Consider the following 25,871-nt stretch of genomic DNA (forward strand, 5'->3'; position numbering starts at 1 on the left):
GAGCATATTTTAGCACGATCATACATTGTGAAAGAGTAAGAGTTTAGTGTTTAGCTGGGGACATTATTGGAAATTCATATCATATGTTGACAACATAAAGGCCTCATTACTCAGTATTATATTGTTTAGAAGTCTCAGTATTACATAAGGTAGATTGGCATTGACACTTCTAGTATTCATAGACAAGGAGAATCTGTGGTCTATAGTAGATAAAGGCTCTCTTGGTCGAGGTTGCCCCCTACTTATGGTGAGTTTGGATTAGTTCAATCACATGGGCTTAGTACTATCGAGTTGTTAACCCATAGATTCAGTCTGAAGACATAAGGAGGGTGTAAGGTGGGTATGTTAATTATGCATCATACTATAATCATGTGTGGATATATGAATTGTTATATGTTATAATGCCACTCTCATATACACACTATCCATTCTCACACACAATTAGTTTAATTAGACTATTTGGTGATTGAGTCTTCAACTCATCCAGCAGTTCTATTTCTTAGGTAAAGGCTCCAATGGGGGCAAGGGAAAGGTAAGTGCAACCAAACATCGAGGGGACTAGTCAGTAATTGTATATCATTCTCATTTATTTTGGCATTGTAACGAATTGCATATGCATATGCCAACTTAAGAGAAACATATGTCATTGGTGTGAGTACTTACATGCACTATTATACTGTAGGGTTTCTCAGCCTGGAATGTTGTAATTGTATTGTAATAGTTGTGAGAGGTTGAGATACTAATACAAGTATTAGTTTTTAATAGATTCATATACTTGTTTGGTCATTTGAAATATTATTGTCTATTTTACCCCTAGTGGAATTTTATGTTAAATATAGGGTTTTAGTAGCCAAAACTTGTGTAGAATGTTATTTGTGGTGATTTAAATGTATGCCACTAGTTGTTTGTGATCTATTAGAGTTGGTTCAATTGGTTCCACAGTTGTTGGCACTTAGTTTGGGAGTTTGGACACCATGGTAGTGGTTTTAGAAAGAAAATGTGTGATTTTAGATTTAGGTATCTAAATTTTGTTTAATCTAATCTAATGTTTGGGGGTGAGACTGATGTCAATAGCTAGGTGGTTCTAAGAGCTATGTGTGGACGTTTGAATTACTTAAATTAGACATCAGACAACAAAATGGCGTGATCTAAAATTTAGCTTGAAAAACTATCATAATAGTAGTTTACTGTCATAACAGTGGACGCGCGCTGCAGCGTATTGTGCCATCTCTGGAAGAATTCTCTAGATTTCATGATATGTTTATGCGATGCGATGATTCCATGCTTCCATTGTTTTATGTACTTGGTTTTAAAATATAGTTTAAGCCAAATGATCTTTTTAAAAGGTTTTCTTAGGATCCCTACTTCTTAATATTCTTTTAACCCTTAGATTATGATAATTACTTTTATTAGGTTGGGAAAATCTTAGTTATCATAATAGTATTCCATATTTAGTGTTCTGTGTGTTTGATAATGTCAAGGACGACGTTATACTATGACATCCCAAAATTTAAATCAAGGGTGAAATTATTAATTAATTAGTTAATTAGGTATTAATATTGGGGTTTAGATGGCCTTTTGGGCCTATTAGACCTTATAAGAAAGTTAAAATAAGGCCTTATAGGGTTTTGGGGCCTTAATTTTTGGGTTTTAAAGAAGATGTCTTTTTTTTGGCCATCTATTGAGTCAAACAATGCCATGCCTTGTGACAAATATTGTGTAAATTCTAAACCTAAATATGCTACTTAAAATGCAAAACAAAAGTTATTTTGAGGGAGATTTGAGTGAAAGACAATGGTATTCTGTTAAGGTTTTGTTTAAAAGCATATTTGGAGTGTTTTAGAGCCTCTAGATATTTAGGTAAGCCTTAAATACTTTTCTTCTACCCTTGTTAGTGCATTTTCTATTATTTTGGGTTTGAGAAGTCAATACCCGAACTTATGGTTAAGCTACAACTACTCTAATGACTCTAATGGAGTTTAGGGATATATTTAATGCTTTTACACTTTACTTTTGGTGGTTGGCAAGTTTGAATGCTATTAATAAGGTGTTTAGAGTTAATTAATATATTAATAAGTAAGTTTAAGCTAATGAGTGTAGTTAGCAATGATTATTAAGCTTATTGGGAGCTAAATAAACTAATAGAAGTCAATGTTGGGTCTAGTTATGCTTAATCATACTTATTGATGGGTTTAGGCCTTAATTATGATTAAGGGTTAATTATTGATGATTAGTTAGTAATCATATTTTATAACATTGCATGTAGAGCATTGTGTTCTAGAGCTTAAGTTGATTGGAAACTCTCTTAAAAATCTAAAGTTACACTCTTAGGGTGGTAAACCTAGGAGTCAAGATGACCAAGAATTTAATTATTGTACATCATAGGTTTGCAACTACAAATTATGTTATGTTTTCATTGGCCTAAAACGAGTGTTATGGACTAGTTAGTTGAGATGTTTTTTAATATTACTAACAACTTATGGATGTGGCATGGGTCAAGCACGATCCTCAACATCACCAATCCTAACTGATAGTATGGGTCAGGAACTTATAACACCCTAAAATTTGAGTAAAGGGAACTTATAGTCTAAGAGTAAGTGTAGAGCTTTTGGTAGGGCAACTCCTTATAATTGAAGAGCGACACTAATTCAGTCATGTGATAAATGTGTTCAACTTGTGTTGCTCTTATGTATTATAGTTTTCCTATTTGTTTATAATAGCCATACTGCTTTAATTAACTTATTGTTACTGAGATTGTTTAATTCACTATTGTTTGTTAATATCTTCTAGAATGAGATAAGGCTAAGGAAAAGGGGGAAGAATCAGTGCCAAAGAACTAGAGCTATTCTTATAAAGTCTTTTGTTTGAATATTATGTAATTGATACTATTTTACTAGCACTAAGAACATTGTGCATTTGTTGAACTATATATCACTCACATATGAGTTATGCCTATTGACTTTGAGCATTTGTTTGTGGCCTTAGGGTTTTAATAGAAGGTCTAACTTGCGAATGTGTAATGTGATGTTTAGTTTGACCCTAATTCAAGATTAACGTCATACCATGTTTGTGCATGAAAGCTTATATGCAAGTATGAGTCATGTTGGTAGCATGTTAGAGTCAATGGCCTTAAAGAGGAGACACTTGTGAAGGTACAAAGAAGAGTAAACGCTTGTTTAGCACTTAGTGTTTTGAGATCCTCGTTTAGTATTGAATTGTGTTGTAAATGGTGCCATTTGTTAGATTATGAAATTATCTCTACGTATAAGTACTTGGATCACCTTAATTAGAGATCTAGGAATCAACTAGGTGTGTATGAAGTTAATTTTTTGATATTGTATAGTTTGTGTTATGATGGCATGTGTATCTTAACATATGCCTACGAGCATGGTAGCCGTAGCGGAGAGGTTTGTTATAAGCTATGACAGGTAGACTTTTAGCTATAGTGAATGTGCATAGTCTTATTAAAAATGACTATTTTGCCCTTATGTGATCGTTTCTAATACTATTTTTTATTTTCCATGTTTCTATAAATATCTTATAATCTGATTCTTAAGAAAATATTATTGTATACTTTGTCTTATTTTTCAAATATTTGGGATCCTAACTCTAAAGTTTAGTCATTATAAAATTAATCATTTTGTTTAACCATGATCCTTAATACTTGAGGTTATCTATTAGTTGAGTGTATTTGGAGCTAATGACAGAGGTCATTACAACCTCTTTATTGGACTAAACTAAGTAAGAAAAGAATTTTAAAGTCAAATGTAGTTGATCAAATAATGGAAAGATTGAAATGATTAGGTAGATCTTTTAGTTGCTTAAAGTAGATAAGATAGTTATATTGATAAGAGAAAGAGACAATTGGAGTTTTGGTTGGAGACTATGTCTTCTTGAGAGTTACACTGTTGACAAGAATCGAGAAATCTATTTGAGACAAGAAATTGGCTCCCCAATTTATTAGTCCCTTTGAGGTCGTAAAGCATATTAGACTAATTGCCTACTGATTGCATTGCCCCCTTACTATCGGGTGTGTATAATGTTTTCCACACGTTGCAACTAAAGAAGTACCAACTTTACTCATCTCACATCATACAACTTGAAAAGGTGAGCTAGGGAGATCTTGACTTACTAAACAAAACTAGAATGAATGGTAGATATAAAAGATAAAAGTTGAAAAAACAAAATATTCGCCTGGTGAAGGAAATTTGAAAGGGATGGCACCAAGTTATACCACTAAGAAACAAAGGAGAAGATGAAGCAGCAGTGATCTCACCTATTTCAATAAGGTATGTGTCATGTATTTTAATTATTGAATTTTCATGACAAATTCTAAAAAGAGGGAGAGTTGTAATATCTTAAATTTTTAATTATCTGATAAAATTAATTTATCAAAGGTAATTAGGTAAAATTTTCATGATAACTAGTTTGATTATGGTTAATGATGGCTAATGAGCCTCTTCTTTTAGAAATAGCCTTTAGATTAAGTTTAAAGATTTTTTGGGCCACTTGGGCAAAATTGAAGTTTAATTTAGACTAGACCTTTTTTACGCCATTCATTGTGGCAAATGCCACCATGTGTTGTTGTGGGTAGTCAAAATTTTTAAAAAATCAACTTATGTTCATGAGCTATAGAACAAAGGGAAATAAGGAAATAGAGAGAGAAAGGGAGGGGCTTTGGGTTTGCTAAGGCATCAATATTGTAGTACTTTGGAGGTAATTTAAGCTTGATTTTATCTAGGTAAGTATTCCTCAGCCATCTCTCTTCTCTATACATAAATTTACAATAGGATTTATGGTTGGAAGATGATGATTTTTGGACTTAGGCTATGATTTTAGTCTTAATAGTATTAATGGGAGTTGTCTAACCTTTCTATTCCTATTTTTGAAGATTTTATAAGGTTTTAAACTTGGGTTTAGGGTTTCAGACAAATCCTAGCCACTTTAATAAAGAATTTTGAGTTATTGGTGATATACTAGTTGTTATTTAAGCTAATGCGACTAAAAAAACTCAGTAGATGTGAGATTAAGCTTGCAATTGGGATATTAGGTTATTTAAGTGTGAATTTAGGGGTTGAAAGGGGATATATGTTTATTGATAGTGATTATAGTTGTTTTTAATCATAGATTAACCTTGTAGCATATTGTTTGAGCTCAACTCTAACTCAAAAAACAAGTGATATAAGGGTAACCGTAAGTTCTCAAAGGTTTAAAATAATTGAAAAAAATATATTTGTGCTAATTTCTTGTTTGGGTTAGTTATAGGTGTTGAGAATATGATTAATGTATTTTCTAGCTAAATAAACTTGATTTATTGTTTTAGGAAATAAAATGCAAGTGTGGCCTTTTTATTATAAATGAGAAAAGTTTCATTATGGGAAGTATTATTTATTATTGAAAAAAAAAAGAAGTTGATTATTGTGATAGTAAAAGAGGAGCTGTGTTGATGGATGTATGTTATTGTAACAAAATTGTGCCATTAAATCTAGTATACACTGTGGATGCAATAAGTATGCTTGCTTGATGATATATTACATAGGAGTTTGCTTTAGAGAAGGTAGTGATAATAATTCTATGTGGATATTATCAACACCATGAATGGCCCTAGTATTTGGTTTAGAATTGAGTCCTCTTGAATCTCAGCTAAGAATGGTTGCAAGCATAGATGGGTGTTGAGAATATGATTAATGTATTTTCTAGCTAAATAAACGTGATTTATTGTTTTAGGAAATAAAATGCAAGTGTGGCCTTTTTATTATAAATGAGAAAAGTTTCATTATGGGAAGTATTATTTATTATTGAAAAAAAAATAAGTTGATTATTGTGATAGTAAAAGAGGAGCTGTGTTGATGGATGTATGTTATTGTAACAAAATTGTGCCATTAAATCTAGTATACACTGTGGATGTAATAAGTATGCTTGCTTGATGATATATTACATAGGAGTTTGGCTTTAGAGAAGGTAGTGATAATAATTCTATGTGGATATTATCAACACCATGAATGGCCCTAGTATTTGGTTTAGAATGAGTCCTCTTGAATCTCAGCTAAGAATGGTTTGCAAGCATAGGCTACTCAACCCTAGACCTTAACATCACCTTAGACTAGGTGTAGGGTAAGGCTTAGGAACCCTGTAATGTTTTCCTTGACATTACCAGATCACAGGATACACCATCATTATGATAATCGAGATTAATTAATTCTTTATATTATGTTATCATAACACAAGGGTTTAAAATTAAGTTTAAAAGTTGAGATTTTAAGAAACCCTTTTTGAAAGATGTTTAGCTCAAACAATAGTGTAAAACATATGAAAAGAAGTAATGGAAGCATGGGAATAAATTAAGGCACAAACATAAAAGAAGGCAAAATGGACGTCTCCCAAAATACTTATCCACCACAATCTATGGTACATAGGGGGAAGCCCCCTTATTATACAGTGTGTATTGTCATGATAATTCTACTGTCAAGACAACACTTCCAACTAACTTTTAGAGTACACCATTTTTTTCTTTCAAATTCTAATTTGAGTAATTCAAATATCTACCTGTAGCTTTTCAAGCACTTAACTATTGACATCAGTTTTACAACCTAACACTTCATCTTTTAAAAGTTAGATGCTCAAGTACAAAATTACCCTATTTCTTTTCAAAGCCCTAAGGTGTCCAAAACCATCGACTAAGTGCCGATAACCCTAAGACTACTTGAACTAACCTAATTGGACCACAATGCACCTATTAAATAGTTATGCAACATCATATACATTCCAAACATAATTAGGCTATTAAAAACCCTAATTTTACAATAATCAAGGGGCATGGGCATAATCACATTCAATTATACCATATTCATCAATACACATAAAAACACCATAATATATTCATCACTTGTACTAGTATTTCAATCTCTTACAACCATTTCATTACAATTACATTATCTTAAACCAAGATACCCACAAATCACATATTATCATACAAGTGACTCCAAAAATAATATATGATCCTAAGTTAGCATTATAAATCATTCGTTACACAATACTAAAAGGAGAGAAAGCTATAGAACACAAGCCTCACAATTCTCAATGGCACCGTCCTTCCCTTTACCTCTGTTTAAGCCTTCACCTGTAAAATATAATCATAGGGGTGAGTCGAGAACTCAATAACTAAATAATATAATTTATTGACAAGTATACAGGAATAGCATGTAAGTGTGTGAAGTGGCAAGTAAAATAAGCTATCAGATACAAATAAACAAACATATGATTCTTGTATACCAATCCATATAATGTATGATCAACATTCTCCATCTTATATCCTCCTTATTTTCTCTAACTGAATCTATAAGCTAACAACACAATAGAACTAAGTCTATATGATTGAACCATCCCAAGCTCACTAGTCTTGGGAGGCAGACTCAGTCAAATGTGCCTTTACTCATTTTGGACCATAGATTCTCCCTTTATCAAATTCCTAGGGTGTTATATCCCCATCTATCTTTAAAATAGTACTAAAACTTCCAACAAGAGAGATTATGTACTAAGGCCTCCACGAGGCCAGTGTACCATATGGATTTCATACAACATCTCCCTCTCATGATGATTCTTGTACAACTTTGTATCTAATTTCACAACTTACACAAATACACTAAAAAAGGACTTTATGCATAGGATAATACTTTTCGCATGAATTTTTCTAAACATCAACAAATCATGTATAAATCAAAATTTTCATAACAAAATATAATTATATTTTTAAAAATCCATAACCACTCAAATACACAAGTAAAAAAATTAAATTATCTGATTTCCTCAACTCTTTACCATAAAAAAAGGTTACCATGGGAAAGTAATCACCCTTTTAGATTTTGCTAGCTCAATGAGCTGGATCAATATTTAATCTACAAGATTAAATACTAATAATCAATTTCAACTCTAATTCAACCCCTTTTTAGTCTAATTTTGAGTATCCATTATACTAAAATTCCCTCTTTAACATAATTAATAATCCCATGACACTCCATTAATTTCATTTAGCGCCCAAACACTTAGATAAATCCCACATTGCTCTTAATCTTTCAATTCTCACTTAGGGTTTGTCCAAGCCTTAACTAAAAATTTCAAATCATTACAAATCTATAAACTTAGGTTTAGAAGCTTCATTTAACTCTCCAAAACCCTAACCAAGCTAATGGGTTCAGCTATATCTCAAGAAAAACTAAAATCAACCCCAACTCTATGCAAATCAATAAAAATTTTGCATAGGAAGGATAGAGGATGAATAGGAAGCTTATCTAAGTGTAAAACTAGTGCAAATTACCTTTTATGTGAGCCAAAAGTGAAGCCTTAGTAGCCATGAACTTTATCTCCATCGTGCATTTTGTTTTCTCTCTTTTTCCTCTTCAAAATTAGATGAAATTCACATTTGTTTTAACATATAAATTGGCTATGCAATGTAGCACATGACAGGTGCGTTGCGGCATATGGTACAACAAGCTAATGTGCCAATTTAGCCACCTATTTAAAGCTGGTTGATCCAAACTCCATCCTAGCCCTCCTTCCAATTTGTCTAAAGGTCCAATAACCTCATTTGTAATCTAAAAGTGTCATTAACTTATTAATAACTCTATTTTACTAATTTGCCACTCTTAAATACTAAAAATTGAAAGTTTGAAATTTTGGATGTTATACAGCCTAAGTGAATTTGAGAATAAGGAAATTTTTGGTACAAGAGTGAGTGTAGCCTATTTGGTCAGGTAGCTCCTAATGATTGGTAAGCTTGGATTAATCCATTTACACGAACTTAACCCTGTTGATTGTCAGCACACTGATCCAATTAGTAGTATAAGGAAGAGATAAGGAGTTGTTTGATCATGTACTCTTATTATAATGAAAATTATTATTGTGATGTGAACTTGATTGATTATAAATGCCCACTTTGCATGCCTTAATTGATTTAACTTGCATTGTGATAAATGCCTTAGTCGCGTCGACACTCAATTAAACTAAGATTGATTTAATATAGTATAGGTCAGCTTTAGGTCATTCTTTTCAAGGAGAAATTTAGGGCTTATCTTAAATTGATTTTAAGTATTTAATTACTAAAAAAAATCTAAAACTAGATTGTATTCAAGCATTACAACTTAAAATTAGTTAAAACTAAATAATCTTAAGTTCTTGAATTAAAGAGATAAATGAAAAATTACTCCCCAATGGTCTTTAAGTGCAAATTCTAGGCTCTATTTTTCTCCATGCTCATCCCAAATTGTCTTTCAATCTAGATCAAGCTCTCTTGATTTTTCTTTTTCCTCCAACCTCTAAGCAAGTCACCTTGGCCATATGAAGATTTGATGAAAGAATATTGAATGATTAATGAGAGGAGAGGCAACATGTAGATAGTAATGGAATGATTTTGGAGTGGAAGAATGGGAGGTGTGGGTTGTGCATGAGAAGAATGGGAATTGATTAAATTTGTGGGTGAGAGACTAAAGAGGTGAGGTGGTGCTAAAAAACAATAAAATGGAGAAAGGAAAAGTGGATGATTCAAAGTGGAGAAAGGAAGATGCTGGAGATGATGACGATGATGCACGTTGAAGGAAGGGGAAAAATTTTTGAGAGAAAGCTCCTCATTCATTTTTGGCAGCTGAGGATATAATGGTAGGAGGAAGAGCGGGCTTGAAACAAATGATCCAATGACTAAAAGAGAGGGTAGAGATTTTAAGAAAAATCTCAACCATTAAATTTAAAAAGAGAAAATAAAAAAAGATAAAAAGAAAAGTATAAAAGTCCTCTAATTTTTTTATTGGAATTATCCATTGTGTGCCCTTAATAAACCTTAATAATTCCTTTCTTGTCTTATTTCTTCATAACTCTTAGATGCTCTTTCAATTTTCAAGACTTAATCTTCACAATTGAACTTCATTAATTTATCTCTAGAGCCTAACAAATCAAATGCACCCATTAATGTAGATTATATTTAAAATAAATTCCATGTCTCATAAAATATTTCCAAATTAATTTTTTAGCAATTATAATTTCTCACAAAATGGTCACAAACTCAAATAATGTATAATAATTCAAATTAAGCTCAATTAATAATTGGCAAAATTAACCCATATTCAAATAGGAAAAAATAAAATAACAACAATTAAGCTCAAAATTTCCATAATTAATCCAAAAATAAATTATTTCTCAAAATTGGCTAATAATTCAAATATTATCTAATAAATCCAAATTAGCACAAAATCATCATTAAAATGTATGGAAAAGGTGGGATAAAATATATAAAATCTATGATTCATCAATGTACATGGTTTAAAAGTTCTTTAGCTACTGAGTGATTGTACTCACTTCCATTTAATATTTTACAAGCATTAACTTTAGGAAGGACAAGGTAAAGACACTGGAGGCTTAGGAATTTGCATTCATACCGTATGCCTTTTATTTTAATTTTCATATGTGCAATTTGTTAATGAAATTTCCAAACAAGACAATTATTTTTAGAGAACTTGCACTATTATATTAATTGTTGGTTGTCGCATTTAGTGGCTTAGGCTTTGTTGTATGAGCTACTAATGTTCAGTTGGGGCCTAAATATTGAGACAAGTATTTTTATGTTTATTTTGATGAATTTATACAGTGATACTGGAGAAATTATTGATTATCTCCCCTTATTCTTTTTAATGAAATTGGGATTGAGGAGTGCAAATGTGATTTACGTTGTATATATGTGTTATGGTATATTATATAGGTTGTCTTGAGTCCATTAGATTTCTAGGTGGTCATCTAGCCTTTTGACACTTTGGTTTGATTTTGAATACCTTGAAAGTTTAAAAATATGAAAAAGAGAGGTTTTTTATCCTAGATGTCTAACTTTTTAATATGATATGATTTGAAAATAAAATTAGTGCCATTAGCTAGTTCATTAAATAAGCTTTCTATGAACACCTAAATTATTTTAATCAGATGTCAGATAGAGAATCAAAGCATGTCAAAAGTTCACACTTGGGACTGATTTTTAATGCCACTTTTATCATCACATTCTTTATAACATATCGCGGTGCATGGTGCACAACACATAGGAGGTTAAACCGCTATTGCTAAATCATCATTTTTTAACCCTTTCTCTTTATTATTTTCAATTTGAATGATATATCATGCTTCCATATGCTTTTAAACTTTGATTTATGCATGTTTGGGCTTTGACAAGATTTGAATTACTTATTCAACTTAGTATCCCAATGATTTGTTAGATTATAACTTATTAATTATAGGTTTCAAACTTTTCTAATATACTAGTATATAATAGTTAGTTTTATTTCTTTCTACCATGGTAGGGTTCATTCATATGCATTTTATTTGAATTATAAATGTAAGTTCAATTTTATTAACTATAGTAGACCTTTAACTTTAGCCTTCTTTTCTACTATAGTTAAATCTTTTTGACAGTAATTAATTCTTTTTTATCATGGTAAGGTGAGTAGGGTAGTTAATCCCTAATTATCATAGTAATATAAGATATTGTAGTTAAGTATTTGGAGTATATTACATCTAATTAAAAGCAAAGGGTACATAGATTTCTTCTAATTAAGTCTCTTCATATTTAAGGACTAGAATTTAAACTCTTAATCATTTATTTATGTAACATCCTCAATTTTAAATCAAGATTAATTAAGTTCAAATAGACTAATTTAGTATATTAGTGTGTTGTTAGATAGGCTTAACGAGCATGTTTGATCTCAATTTCAGTTCTAAATGTGGGTCCGAAGGAGAATCGGGTCACCTGAAAATGGAAAAGGAAGAATTTCTAAAAAAAGTAATTATGTGCCACACGCCGCGGCGCATGTGTGATAACATGCCTGGAAGAGGCTCTTTGTGCCATACGCTGTGGCACATTGCGTGTTTGCTGTGGCACATAGTCATTTTTTTGCTAAAATAAGTCATGAATTTGGTAAAATATAAGATATTATAGTTAAGTATTTGGAGTATATTACATCTAATTGAAAGCAAAGGGTACATAGACTTCTTCTAATTAAGTCTCTTCATATTTAAGGACTAGAATTTAAACTCTTAATCATTTATTTATGTAACATCCTCAATTTTAAATCAAGATTAATTAAGTTCAAATAGACTAATTTAGTATATTAATGTGTTGTTAGATAGGCTTAACGAGCATGTTTGATCTCAATTTCAGTTCTAAATGTGGGTCCGAAGGAGAATCGGGTCACCTGAAAATGGAAAAGGAAGAATTTCTAAAAAAAGTAATTATGTGCCACACGCCGCGGCGCATGTGTGATAACATGCCTGGAAGAGGCTCTTTGTGCCATACGCTGTGGCACATTGCGTGTTTGCCGTGGCGTATAGTCATTTTTTGCTAAAATAAGTCATGAATTTGATACATTAGAGAAGAAAAGAAATGAAGAGATGAAAGAGCAATGAGAAAGTAATGCTAGGGCTTGGGAAAGCTGACTATTAGGAGTATTTTTAAGCTCCTAAACATCAAAGGTAAACTTTTCTACTTAAATCTTCCTCTCTTCTTCCATTTTCTTGATGGTAGAGGTTAGAGTTTGATTGATAATGGTGATTCTAGATCCATAAAAGCCATAGGTCTGAACCCATTAACTTAAATAGAGTTAATGGGAATAGATTGAGCTAAATAAACTTGGCATTTATGGTTTTATGATGATTGGTGGTTAGAAGACATTAAATGTCTGAAATTCTCATAAATTTGGTGGTTGAGAACAATGTGGTTTCATTAATAACCATTTAAGAGCTCAATGTTATTAATGAGAGTTAAAGGAAGCTAAGAAGCCTTATGGCTACTTTTGCATGAGTCAAGAATAAATTTGAATATTAAGAAATGATGAAGTATTAGTGAAAAATAGCTTAAAAATGGATATTGATATTTTACATGGTATATGCTTGTAGAGTAACTATCATTGGCACCATTCAAGTTTCTTGAAAGCTTTGGGAGTGAGCAATTGAAGGGTGAACCTTTGACCTCTCAAAGGTTTGAGGTAATCGAGAGAATTTTATCTTATACTTTTATGTGTCTATTAGTTTATGGATTTATGATTTATCATTGAAATGTGTAAATTAAAAAGAAATGCAAGTGTGGCTTGATTTGTTAGAAAATTCACTAGATCAAATTTGTGATTTGTATGCCTTGTGATGTAAAATTTCTTAGAGAACAATATTAGTGAATTTTCGTATTTTGTTTATTAGGAGTTTAATGATTTTGTGAATTGAGAAGTGACATGAATCTTTGTTTATGAGAAGTTCAATAATGTTTGACATAGTGGAGTTCAATGATTTTAAAAGTGTGAATGTACAATGATTGTAGGGTTGGAGTTCAATGACTTATTTGGTTTGAAGTTCTATGAAAATATGTTTAAGAAAGTCCAATAATTTGTGTAATGATGAAATTTAATGAAAATTGACAATGCGAAGTTCTATGAATTGTATATGTGTAAATTATGGCATGAATGTGCATTTTATGATATCAAGAGGTGGGAGTTGGCCTAGGAAGAGGAGTAGATGATAAAATCCATGTGGTAAGGCCCATATATGAGATGGTTTGCCTAATTGATTATATCTATATTGTCCCACTTGTTCAGTAAGGGATTGTCCCACTGGTTCAACAAGAGACTCGAACCTAACTAGCTATTCACCAGTTCAATAAGGAGGCTAGTTTAGGGTGTATGACACCCCATAGTGTGAGAAATAGAGAAAATCATGTTCTATAAGTGAGTTAGGTGCACCTTGACTAGGTAATCCCCTCACAAGTATTTAGGTTAGGGAAATCATAGAATATAGACTATCCTATTAAGTTATAGCCCACAATTTCATGTCAAAGGAATAAGGAGGATATAAGGAAGGTATGATCATGCATATAATGAGTAACGGCACCTGGTTGTTTATATCGTGTCCCTAATGATGATATCATGAGTTGAGTCCTAATTTCTTCCAATGTATTTGTCAATGAATTGTGTGACCAACTCTCTTTATATGAAAAGTGCTAAAAGCATGGTTTCTCAAGAAAATGTTATTATATGAGTGGAATTGTAAATATCTATTTTTAAATGTTTTATATAGGTTAAAGTATTGACATTAACTGCCACTTGTATTCAAACTAATTGATATGCATTAGTATGGGTTAGTTGAACCTTAGTTATTGAGTGATTGTACTCATCCTATTATTTTCAATATTACAAGGAATAGTTCAAGAGGTGTGGACAGAGAAAAACACCCAAAGGCTTAGGACTGCGATCCTTTTACAGTGGGCCTCTTTATTTTGAATAATTATGTGTATGACAATTTCAATTGTCAATTAGAAATTCTCATTTGTTTCTTATTTCATTATATAAATTATAAATTGTAAGTGTATTTTAAGCCCTAGGGAGTGAGTTGATGAATATGTGTTATTATGATAGGGTTAAAATACTAATGCAAGAGTAGAGCATATTATGAGATAATTTGGAGAACTTGGTAAAAATTGTGTTAAACTCTCCCTTTTTATGTTTTTGAGTTTAAGGGGTCGAGTAATAAAAATTTAATTTGGGAGTATTTTATATGATATGGTACATTAAACGAGTTAGTCTTAATGATTTAAATGTGATCAAATTGGTGTCGGTGGCTATTGGCCAATGGTATTTAGTTTGGACACTTGATTTTGAGAAAATTACTGTAAAAGTGTAAGTTTTAAAAAAAGTGTCCAATTTTTGTTTTAGAAAGAATTTAAATCTGAGACCAATACTATTAGTTAGAGCTCGGAAAGAGCTTTCTGTAAACATCTAGTTCACGTCATTCGGATGTCAGACGAAAATTTGGGGCGTGTTAAAAATTGGCCTTAATGCTATCAAATTGACAACAGAATTTACTATCAAAATTTGTGCAATTGTGCTGAGGCGTATGGTGCCATGAGCTGTGGCGTGTGTCATAGAGGCGAACATGCCGCGATGTATGTTCAACGAGACATGGCGCATGCCTTAAAATTTTTCAAAAATTTCTTTATTTCATATTCTTAAACAAATGCACTCACACAAGTAATGATTCCATTCTTCCACATATTTGTGAACTTTAATTTGTCTAGTTGCAAGGCTTGAAAATGATTTTAGTTTTGTAAACTTGAGGTCCTTATTTTGCTAACCATTGAAAAACTTGGTATTTTGTTAATTATTATAATCCTATTCCCTAATTACTAAGGAATTGGCTTTAATTATGAGATTACAAAGAGGAAGATATTACAGTTTAAGCGACAGAAACCCCTACCACTCAACTTTAATTAGTTGCAGTTATGTTTAAAAATGAGCTATGTTCTTAAACCCAACTATACTAAATCAAATATTTGAACCTTGAGAAAAAATATTTCGTCATGTTATAGAGATTTTTTTTTTTTAGTGAATGTTGCAAAGATTTTATTTTTGATAAGCAATGTTGCAAAGATTTTATTCCAATAGAAGTTTCAAGAATTTGAATAAACTAGTGAGCTTTTCAAAGTTTATTAGCCTCGCGTCTATCTTTTATTTTGAAAAACGTGGAAGATATTTGAATATCATGAATGCCTCCTCGACTTGGATACCGTTTTGAACTCACTGATATAAAAATAAATTTTTGGTTTATATTTGAATAACTTTATAAGTATTTAGGGGTAGAGCAAAATCATTGAATCTGAATGACAAAGCCATTTATTCGAAAAGAACAACAAAACATTCACCGGATAATAGGTTTCATTTCATTAAAATATTTTGGTTCTATTGTATAAAGTACTATTGTCACTAGGCAAAACTGAACTAGACTAACTGGTTTGGCTAGTCTGGCCAAGAGCTAACCTACAGTTCGGTTTTATCAGAATGCAAAATTATTGGAAAAGTGAACCGACAAAAACCAGTCTAAACTAGTTCTCATACTATTTTAAAAAATTTTAATAACTCAAAATTATGTTATGTTGTGTTTTTTATTTGTCTTGTATTTGGTTTTTCATGTATGTATGTATTTTTGATAATTTCTTGGTAGTTTTAGTCAATGATAAAAGCTTATGTTGATTAGGTTAGATAATTATTATGGCATACTTGATGATTTTAATTATTTATTAATTGATAATAAACAATTTTATTATAATGTTAGCTTAATTGACTATAAATTTGATATGCGTGGTATGAGTATAGTTAAATATTGTTTAAAATATTTTTTTTTTACATATAATCTCTAAATTTTATTATTTTAATTGAATTTAATTGACATGATTTAGTAAACTTGTATCTTGATTGATTCAATGCTTGAGCTAGTTTTGACAATATTGGTGTACACTTACATTGTAATTATTGGATGTTATTTTTAACATATAAACTCAAGAAATTTACTCATTCATACAGTAGAATGAACAAAAAAAATAAATTAATTTAAAAAATTCTTTTGGAAAAATTATATCCAATTCTCTTGGTGAGAATTCAAATTATGGTTTGTTATATCATGAAAAAACTAATTCTTTTTGTTAGATTCAACTTTGTAGGTGTCATATTTTGAACATATAGGGTCATTTGTTTAAGATTAAAAAATTAATAATTTTTAGTAATTTAGAGATTTTGCAAAAGGTGATTTATTTTGTAGATATTTTTAAAAAAAGAAAATTATTTTGCACTTGGTTACCAACATAAAAAAATTTCTTTTTGCTCTTTTTTTTAAATAAAACAAGGCAAAAATTCTTGTTTTTGTTAAATTACAATAATGGGCATGAAAAAGGATCATTTGGTTTTGATCTCATGGTAGTAGCATTTGCTGTCAGATTATTAGGGGTAAAACGAAATAATTAACAGCAGGGGAAAAAGAAAAAGAAAAAAAGGGCACCAAAGCCAAATGACTCATGGGTCCAGAAGTTTCCCGCTCTTCATTCATTGGCCAAAACCACTTTTTTTTTAAAAAAAAAAAACAATTGTTTACGGCTCATTCTGCTTTCCTATCAATTGAGTTAGTTTCTCCCTTCTCCAATCAATAGAAAGGAATGTATTATATAATAAATCAAACAAAATTTCATATCACTGGAGGGATTGTCGAAAGCAAACAGAGTAGCCACGTAGGCAACAAAATAATGATCAAAGCAAACTGTAGAGAGAGAGTGAGAGAGAGAGAGAAGGTCATTGGTGGCTAGAGAGAAGAAAGACGTTAAAGGGAAAGAGAAGAAGACGCGGGGTAGGTAGTAAAAGAGTGTTACTTTTATCTTTTAAAACCATTAGCACGAAAATCGCCGTATTCCATTTCTTTTATCTCTCATCTACCGCATAGCTCATTTTAGATTAGCTTTTTCAAGTAAGTATATATTTGATTTTTTTTAATTCTGATTATTTTTAAAATATTAAACAAACCCCTTAAACTTTGTTTAAATTGATTTTTTTTGGGTTGATGAGTATTTCAGACTTTAAATTATTACGGAAATAACATTTTAGATCTTAAACTTTTAAAATATATAAAAACTTTTTTTAATTTCTAAGTTCTAAATGTTTAAAATGTTATCATTAATTTGGAAAAAATAAACATTATTTTTAAGGTCAAGATAAATGTCGCATAAGCATGTAATTGAGCCCCACAACTATAAAAATAATGACTATTTACTTTAACTTAATAGTGAGGTTTTATGTGTTTGAAATTTAAAAATTGATGCAGTTTTTATATATTTTAGGAGTTCAAAATTTAAAATACTATTCATGTGCTTTTTTTTTTCCTTTAGAAAAGCTAAAACAAACGGGCCCATAATGTCTTTTGGGCCTACATAGGAAAAAAAATCTGAATGTGGGTCGAAGCGGTGGACACGGCATATCATATTGGCACATACAAAAAGCTATTTAGAATAGCAATTATTTTAGGGCCTAATAAATTGTAATTGGCATACAAACAAATTGGGCCTAGGCAAGTAGATATTAAGGCCAAACACAGCACATTAAACGGGGCTGAAATTCCTATTGTCTCAATAGAATGAAATTTCTGGGCCGAAAAAAAAAACAAAGGAGAAAAGAAATTTGATTTCAAATATGGACTAGACGTGAGTAAAACTGAATTAAAATTAAAAAATTAAATTAAATTAAATTAAATTTTATTTATTTGATTCAATCTATTCAGTTTTTCAATTTAATTTGATTTTCTTTTAATAAAAATTTCGGTTGATTGGTTTGATTCGATCTAAGAATTCAAGAATCAAATAAACCGAACCAACCAAATTATCTATATTTTTCCTTTCATACTTTTAAAAATGTGAATAAATTCTCATATAGATCAGTAAGAAATATCTTTCTATTACTTGCAGTAATAGCTTTTTTTTTTTGTTTAATGCGATGTTCTAATTTTTTATTTCTATAATTTAATTTTTAGTGCAATAGTACTGAATCTTATTAATTTTCTCATAAATTATAGTATAAAATTGTTATTTTTTTGTTGGGCCTTCAACATCAAGGGAAAAAAATTGAATAGAAGAATATATGAATAATTAAATTTTATAGACCCAAATCAAAGCTCATAAATCAAATAGATCGATCAAACCGAATCATTAAAATTCAATTTAGTTTTAATTCGATTCGGTTATATATTTTGATTCGATTCGATTCGATTCAAATTTTTTTTATAATTTGATCAATTGGTTTTAGAGAAATTAAAACCGAACCGACCGAATCGACTAAATGCTCACCCCTACAGGTATCCATGTTCGATATCCAACAATATCTCGAATAATATTATCTCCAATAGAAAGATATTTGTGATCTAAAAAAAATTTAAAACAATCATTAAATTGGTTAAAACACTAATTTAAGAGTTGATGGCCTGATTGTGATTAAATCATGATTGAACTATTAGTAATTATATTATTATATCTTCAATTATACATTAATTATTTGAAATAAAAATAGGGATATATAATATGAAAATAACTAAAAAATCAACGTAAAACAGAAATAAAACTTAAATAAAATTATAAAAATGTTAGAATATCTAAAATAGAAAATATTTAAAAAAAGAATTCATAAACATTATTTTTCAAAAATTATTTAATTTAAATATATTAAAATTATGAGTATTGTATACTTTTTTTTATATTAATGAGACCCATCTACTTTACTTTTAAAAATTGAAATTTTTTTCTCGGGAGAATTTCTTTGAGTTTCACAAAAACTATCTCCAATTCTCCATGTTCCATGGAATATACAAATTATGGCCTTGAAGTCCCTACTTCCTAGGTCCTTTACTGCAAATAAATTTTAGGAAAAATTGATAGAAAAGATCTAGTTGAAACCCAAATTGTGCCTAAAGATTAAAGTAGATTGAAGGACCAAACTTATTATTTTATTCATAAAACAATTTGATCAAATCACCAATGCCTCTCTATGTTAACTAAAAAGAAATTAAGAATATGGCATAAAATTCAGTTTGGCCACTCCTCCAATAGTTGATGGTGTGCTTGCCGAAGCTCCGGGTGACAGGTGAAGGGTCGCTGGAAAAATTCAATTAATTACATATAATCATCAAGGATTATAGGGGTATTTAGTTGGAAGGGAGGGGGGGCATTTAGCTTGAAAAATTAGAGGGAAGAAGAAGAAAAAGTTTTTTTTGGGAGGGGAGGGGTAAAATTTATCACACCCTAACCAATATACACTTCATGTGAAGTTTAAAAAATATAGATACACTTTTTTAATGTCTCAATACTAATAAAAATGAGAGTAAAATTGTTCATATATAATTATTTTTCTTTCCCTCCTGAACTAAATAAGGTAACATCAAACTCTTCTCCTCCATAAAAATCCCTTTCCTCTCCTCCCATCCTCTTTGTAATAGCCCAGAAGTTTTAGTATAAAATTAAAAATTATGATTAACTATTTTAATTTTATTTTTAATAATTTTTGAAATAAATATGTAAAAAGGAATCTTGGCTCAGTGGAAATCATATCATTAATTCACTTATGGGCCTTAAGTTCGTACCTTAGTGGCAATGGAATTTTGTTTTATTTCTTCAACCTTTTAAATTATCATTTTGCCATCATGATCAGATTTTTTGCTTTCCTTGCTTGTCCTACATTCGAAAAACCACCGCCTCTGCTCTCCTTCGATTCCAACATCCCCACCGCGCTCTTCATCCTTTCTCATCCGCAAGTTAGCGTCGTCGATAGGGGCGTGAGTTTCATTCGTGCTGCTGTGTGAGTGCTTCTTCCTCCTCTATTGTCGACTAGTATACTGCTAGTGGGTGTGTGAGGAGTTATGTTGCTAGAGCTAGAGGGTTCTGCTCGCGAATCCTTCTCCCTTGTCCTTCGTTGTTCGTGTGTTGGCCTCTCCTCCTTGGTTCTATTTCTTGTTGCTGGAACTTGTTCATCTCTGTGCCTGCCGTGGTGAGGGATATTTTTAAAAAGCTTCCCCGAAATTGCCCAACGTTGAAATTCCTTTGAAGCTAAACAAGTTAAAGACTTGAAAGAACTCGGCTTCTCACATGAAGAGGATCAAATAACCATCAAAGAAGATCCAAGTTAATTACATTATCATTATGGCAGTAAATATTGGAAAACTCTCTACCAGACTTTTCCACAGCTCTGTCTAATGACTCCGAGAGATCTGCCTCCCACAAACCTAACCTACACACTGTCCTGTAAGTGTCATAACTGGCTACCCTGAGCCCATTGGATACTAATTCCCTCAACAATCCACTAATTTGTTCACTCTTCACTGCATTAAGAAAAGCTTTTGACAACCCAGGTTGCCAGAAAACAACAATGGCACAATCTTTAGCCACCATTTTAACATCAAACTCTTCAGGAAGGATGTCACGGGATTCCTGAAGAAGATTCTTCAGCGTGCTCGCTGTGATCCCGAACTGAACTCCCCATAAGAAAATCACGTGTTCACAGTTAACCTTTCTTGTGTTATTTGCCCAGATGCTTATGTCCTCATCAACCAACTCTTTGGAGTCGGTTGTCCATGGATGGAAAATGTTGGTGAAGTCTTGAAGCTCAGGGGCCAATTGCTTATTGCCGGATTCACTAACACATGGGGAAATTTTCAATATAGAGCAGATCTTCATAAACAAATAGCATATCCTTAATGAATCAAGTCCATCAATCTTGTCTTCATTTATAGTAGCTGAATGGAATCCTAAACAGGGGGAAAAAGAGAAGAAAATGAAAACAACAAAAAAAGGGGGGGGAGGAGATCTCACGGTGGCTCTCAAATTTTGGGAAGCTATGCATGCAATGATTGATGACATAAACACAACACGCAGGAATAACTGTTCTGACAGCGGTACAAAATGGTATGTGGCTTGAGGACAGGTGCAAATATTAAGATAAGAGTGGCTTACCTTGGTCAGGAATTTCCACATCAACAGATGCCAAAAAATGATTCTTCAAGTACAATAAAGCAGCAGATATGTTGGTCACATTTCTCATGGCTCCAAATTTCTTCACCATATGATACACATCAATTACCTGGGGAAATCTGAGCGAAAAGAGCATATAAATTCATTCACTTCAGGAGGAAGGGAAGCAATGAATTTTGAATGAATAAATGTACAATCTGCAAATATCAATGATCAATAAAAGTTAGTAGAAGGATGTAGACAACGACATAAAAGAACTAAATTGGCCATTTTCCATCAAGGAGATACACCATCAAGGCAGTTGTAGGAGAGAACAGGTATCTGTGAAGCAGAAATCAACTCGATCACCTCCCGAAACCCACGAAGTTTCTTGTTCTCCTCCTCTTCTAATTTTTGACGCTCCCTCTGCCATGTAATGTCATCATTATTTCAAGAGAAGGGATAAGTTGTTTGGTAAGAGATTAAAATTTTATCATCACCTCAAACAAATCCTTATCCTCTTTTGAGGTCGTCAAAACAAGACAGATGGCCTGAGTAGTATTACCCTTTGCAGGTACTAGCATAGGAACAACATTGTGAACGTTTAACAGCATCTACAGCCATCCCAAAATCCAACAAGCCCAACCCCAAAGCCAAGAAGATAACAAAAATAATTCGATTAGTTATATGAGGTAGGGGTGATCAAGCTCGCCTTCACTTAAAAATTGAGACTCTGTTGCTTCATTCTACCTCAAGAATTAACTGCACTTGTCTATCACTGCAAACATCTATTGTGAGGCAAGGTCTTGAGCCGAACATTTCACTTCCCATCACAATTTTCCTAAGGGACGTGAGGAGAGCATCTGCATGGTTAAAGAATAAAAGAAAGCTCAAAGAACAGCCTTAATTAAAAAGAATCTGCTGAAATTATTCTAACCATCTTTGCTGGTGCTTTTGCCACCCTTGTCACAACATTTTATCCAGCGATTAATCCGTGATTTAATCCTTTCAACAAAAACAATATCAGCAGTAGTGGAGGTTGAAGAAGATTTGTTCACATTAAGATTAGGTATGTAATTCCCTATCTGCATTTTAGCTTTAAACTCTTGTACTCTAGATAGATATGAAATACCTGTCACACAATGTTAAGAAAACCCATCAAGGTCTCAAAATAAGTAGCAGAGTTGTAGATTCTCTTTTCACATAGCATGGAATTAGCTATCCACATCTACATATTTAATTGGTCCACACATATTGCTGGAATGCAGATGAAAACAATATCTGTCCAGGTGACAAACAAGTCCTCAAATCCTAATATTAGAGGAAATAAAGCAATAATAAATTGATACATAGGTGGCACAAATTGTTTATGCTTTCAATCTAATTTTATTTTTAGGTATACATACAACTTGTATTGAAGAAAAAATGGCTAGAGAATTTAATCAAGCTTTATGCCATCTAAGGCAGAAGAAAATTTTCAATTTGGTTCTTAATCTTGCTGATTCTGAAGGGAGAATGAAGATTAACATAGACTTCATTGTTAATTTTCCTTCCACAATATCATCCTAGTACGGTAGAACTGAAAAAGGAAGAGATCCTTGTATGCTCACTGCTCAGCATATAAGAAAGAATAGTGTTGAAAAAAGGACTGGCAAAACGGATGATCAATAGCAAAGCTCAATAATTCAGCCGCAGGCTCTATCCAAGCAAACAAATAACACTAATGCAGCAGCACCACTTGGAATTGCATAACAAGTTTTCAAAACTTACTTGACCAAACCATGAATCAAATGGGTACAGGTTTCAAAGGACATCTAATATATATATATATATATATATAAAAGTCGAGTGCTCCAGTTATCTTGCTTAGAACAAGACACCAAAATAAACAGGCGAAAACACTCAATATCAACGGATCCTGAGCAGCTGGAAATTTTATTCATCTCTTGTCATCATTTTTATACACCCAAAGGGAAGGGAAGCAGAAGACACCAAAACCATACTCACAATTTTTTTTTTTTAATGTAAAGCCACACTAGCATTTGCTTGTTTCATAGAACATTCCCAGCAAAAAACCTCGGCAAGTCCCAAAACCACTCAGTCATTGTGCCTTTACAATTTCCCTTAATAAGAAGAGCTACTTACAGACCATAAGAATTTGTAAGGAAAATAAAATCAAGACATTAAGAAACATTACCATCATAAACGCAAGCATTGAAATCGAAACCTTCACGAGCCATAGAAGTCAGATACGATGTTTGGCATGAAAAACTGTACGAAGGCATCCCCAATTTCAGTTCATCTCTAGGAAACAAAAGAAAATTGTACCTGCACCACATCCATTGGGTCACTTTTTCGTCCCCCTTCATTTTACAAGCATCAGTCAAAAACGAAGATCGATAATCACAATTGATAGATAAGTGCATTTTGAGTTTTGTCCAGTATAAATAATTTCTTTCAATTTAATCTCTAATTTGTTGAAAGATAACAAGTTGTTCACTTGGAAACTTATGGCAACGGCACTCTCATTGTTTAACTCAATTACTCCTAGCCATCAAATATCCTAAGTGAGGCATCATCATAATAATGGATGGATCAAATTGACAGAAATCATTTGCTATGAGAAATTGAAATGCTCCCTTTGCCAGGACAAGAATGAAAATTCCCTCTACAACTTGCAAATGAGAAGGGCCGCGAGGTACCCACGGGTTAGCGATTAACTTATTGGAGTCGGCGATTGAAAATGGACAAACAGAAAAATGAAGAAGCTGAAACCGCTCAGCGGAGTGCTTGGCCTTGCAGTAGGCGGTTTCCGCCGTGTCAAAGGGAAGCACACGGTGCCACGAAGCCGAGAAGGAGCCTGTCTTCTCCATGGATACTGCTACGAAGTCGGAGTTTGAGATATGATTCTTTAACTCCCTCAACGATTCCTGGAAGTTAGACTTCGTTACCTGCTTCACCTTCCATTTCTTGTGCACCTTAGTGCAGAGAAAACGCCTCTGCAACAACAGAGACATGGAAGCAGAAACTATTGCCGGGTTCACGGTCCATGGACCATAATCCCATATACCCTGGGAAATTCGGGTCGGGTCCTTTTTTTGGGGGTTCTATTACTAACTGGTGATTCGCCAAAAAAAATTAAAATAAATGTTTTTTATAATTTTTTTTCTTGGTTCTTCATAATAATAATTTCAAAACAAAACATTTAAAGTATATGCTTATTTTTCTATTTTTCAGAATAACATATATTTATTTTTTAAAATATTTTTTAAAAGCACATTATCAAATAATTTTTTCTATTTTTTAAGAAAACAAAAACCTATTTCAGAACGGAGCTTACATTTTTCTTTTGTTTATGGGCCCATAACTCTAACCACATCAAGCAATGGATGGATGCTGCAAACTGGCAATTTTTTATATGGAAAACTTTGTAAATTTACAGTTTTAATTAAATCTAAAAAATTTAGTCATGCTAAGTAAAAAAAAATGTTAAAAACTTATAACTTAACGATGAATTCTTTAAATATTAAATTTATGGGAGTAAACTGATATCAGTAGTTTTTACTTATAAATTCATTATAATTTAATCTATTGTATTAAAAAATTGCAATGAATTAAATATAATAATTATTTAAATTTTATTTGTATAACCATGCATGTGTTAGACATATAATATGAGAGAATTAGTCAACAAAAATTTATCTATAGAAATGTATAAAAATGAGAGAATTCATTAAGTTTCAAGAGCTTTTATATGCATGGCTCATGTTATAAGATCAAACTAAATAAACAATCTAAAATTTATTATATTTCATATTATGGCTAATTTATTATATTTGTTAATGATATATTGTTCTACATCAATAATAATTTTTTTGGTAAATTTTTAATAATAAATCATTTATATATCAATGATAAACTTCTTATATATTAATTTGAACCAACCATATTCTCAAATTTTCAAAAAATTGATCTATATTTTCTTGGCATGAGATTTTTTTTACCTAGTGAGCCAATTTATTCTAAGTTTTAAAGCTTAGAGGGTTTTTTTTCTTAGTATGATCTGAAGTTGATGAGAATAATGTTATTTTGATACTTTTTCAAGGGAAAAAATCACAGAATTTATTGTATCTTAGATATCAAATTTTCAATGAAAGTGTAGCATGCGTGTGATTCTCCAACGTTATAAGTAGATATTTGTATAATTCTCATTTGAATTATATATGCCTAACAAGTAAGGATTAAGGATCATTTGTATATCTAAACTATTTATAAAAGGTTATAAATATCTTTAAACTCAATTATGAGTCAGTTCTGTTTCTTAACTTTAAAAATTCTCTCCCTTATCATCCTGATGTTAAAAATACTTAATGTCTATTAGTTATCAGTGAGTCTCATTATTTTTAAATATTTTTATCAAATTAAGGATTATTTTTTCCCATCAACTCAAATATTTTATAATAAAAAATACTAAAAAATATAATGTGGGGCCTGCTAATAATCAACTAACGGTGAGAAAACTATAAGGTGATTAAAAAGAAAATTTTTAAAATCG

At 31.5% G+C, this 25,871-nt stretch overlaps 1 pseudogene; it reads right to left on the reverse strand.

Annotated features, from left to right (window-relative positions):
- Positions 1-20,433: 20,433 nt before the first annotated feature.
- Positions 20,434-24,339, reverse strand: LOC129288508 (poly(A)-specific ribonuclease PARN-like; annotated as a pseudogene).
- Positions 24,340-25,871: the final 1,532 nt, after the last annotated feature.

The sequence above is a fragment of the Prosopis cineraria genome, unplaced genomic scaffold, assembly GCF_029017545.1.
Source record: "Prosopis cineraria cultivar Desert tree isolate PC_DT_omini unplaced genomic scaffold, ASM2901754v1 PC12, whole genome shotgun sequence".
NCBI lineage: Eukaryota > Viridiplantae > Streptophyta > Magnoliopsida > Fabales > Fabaceae > Prosopis > Prosopis cineraria.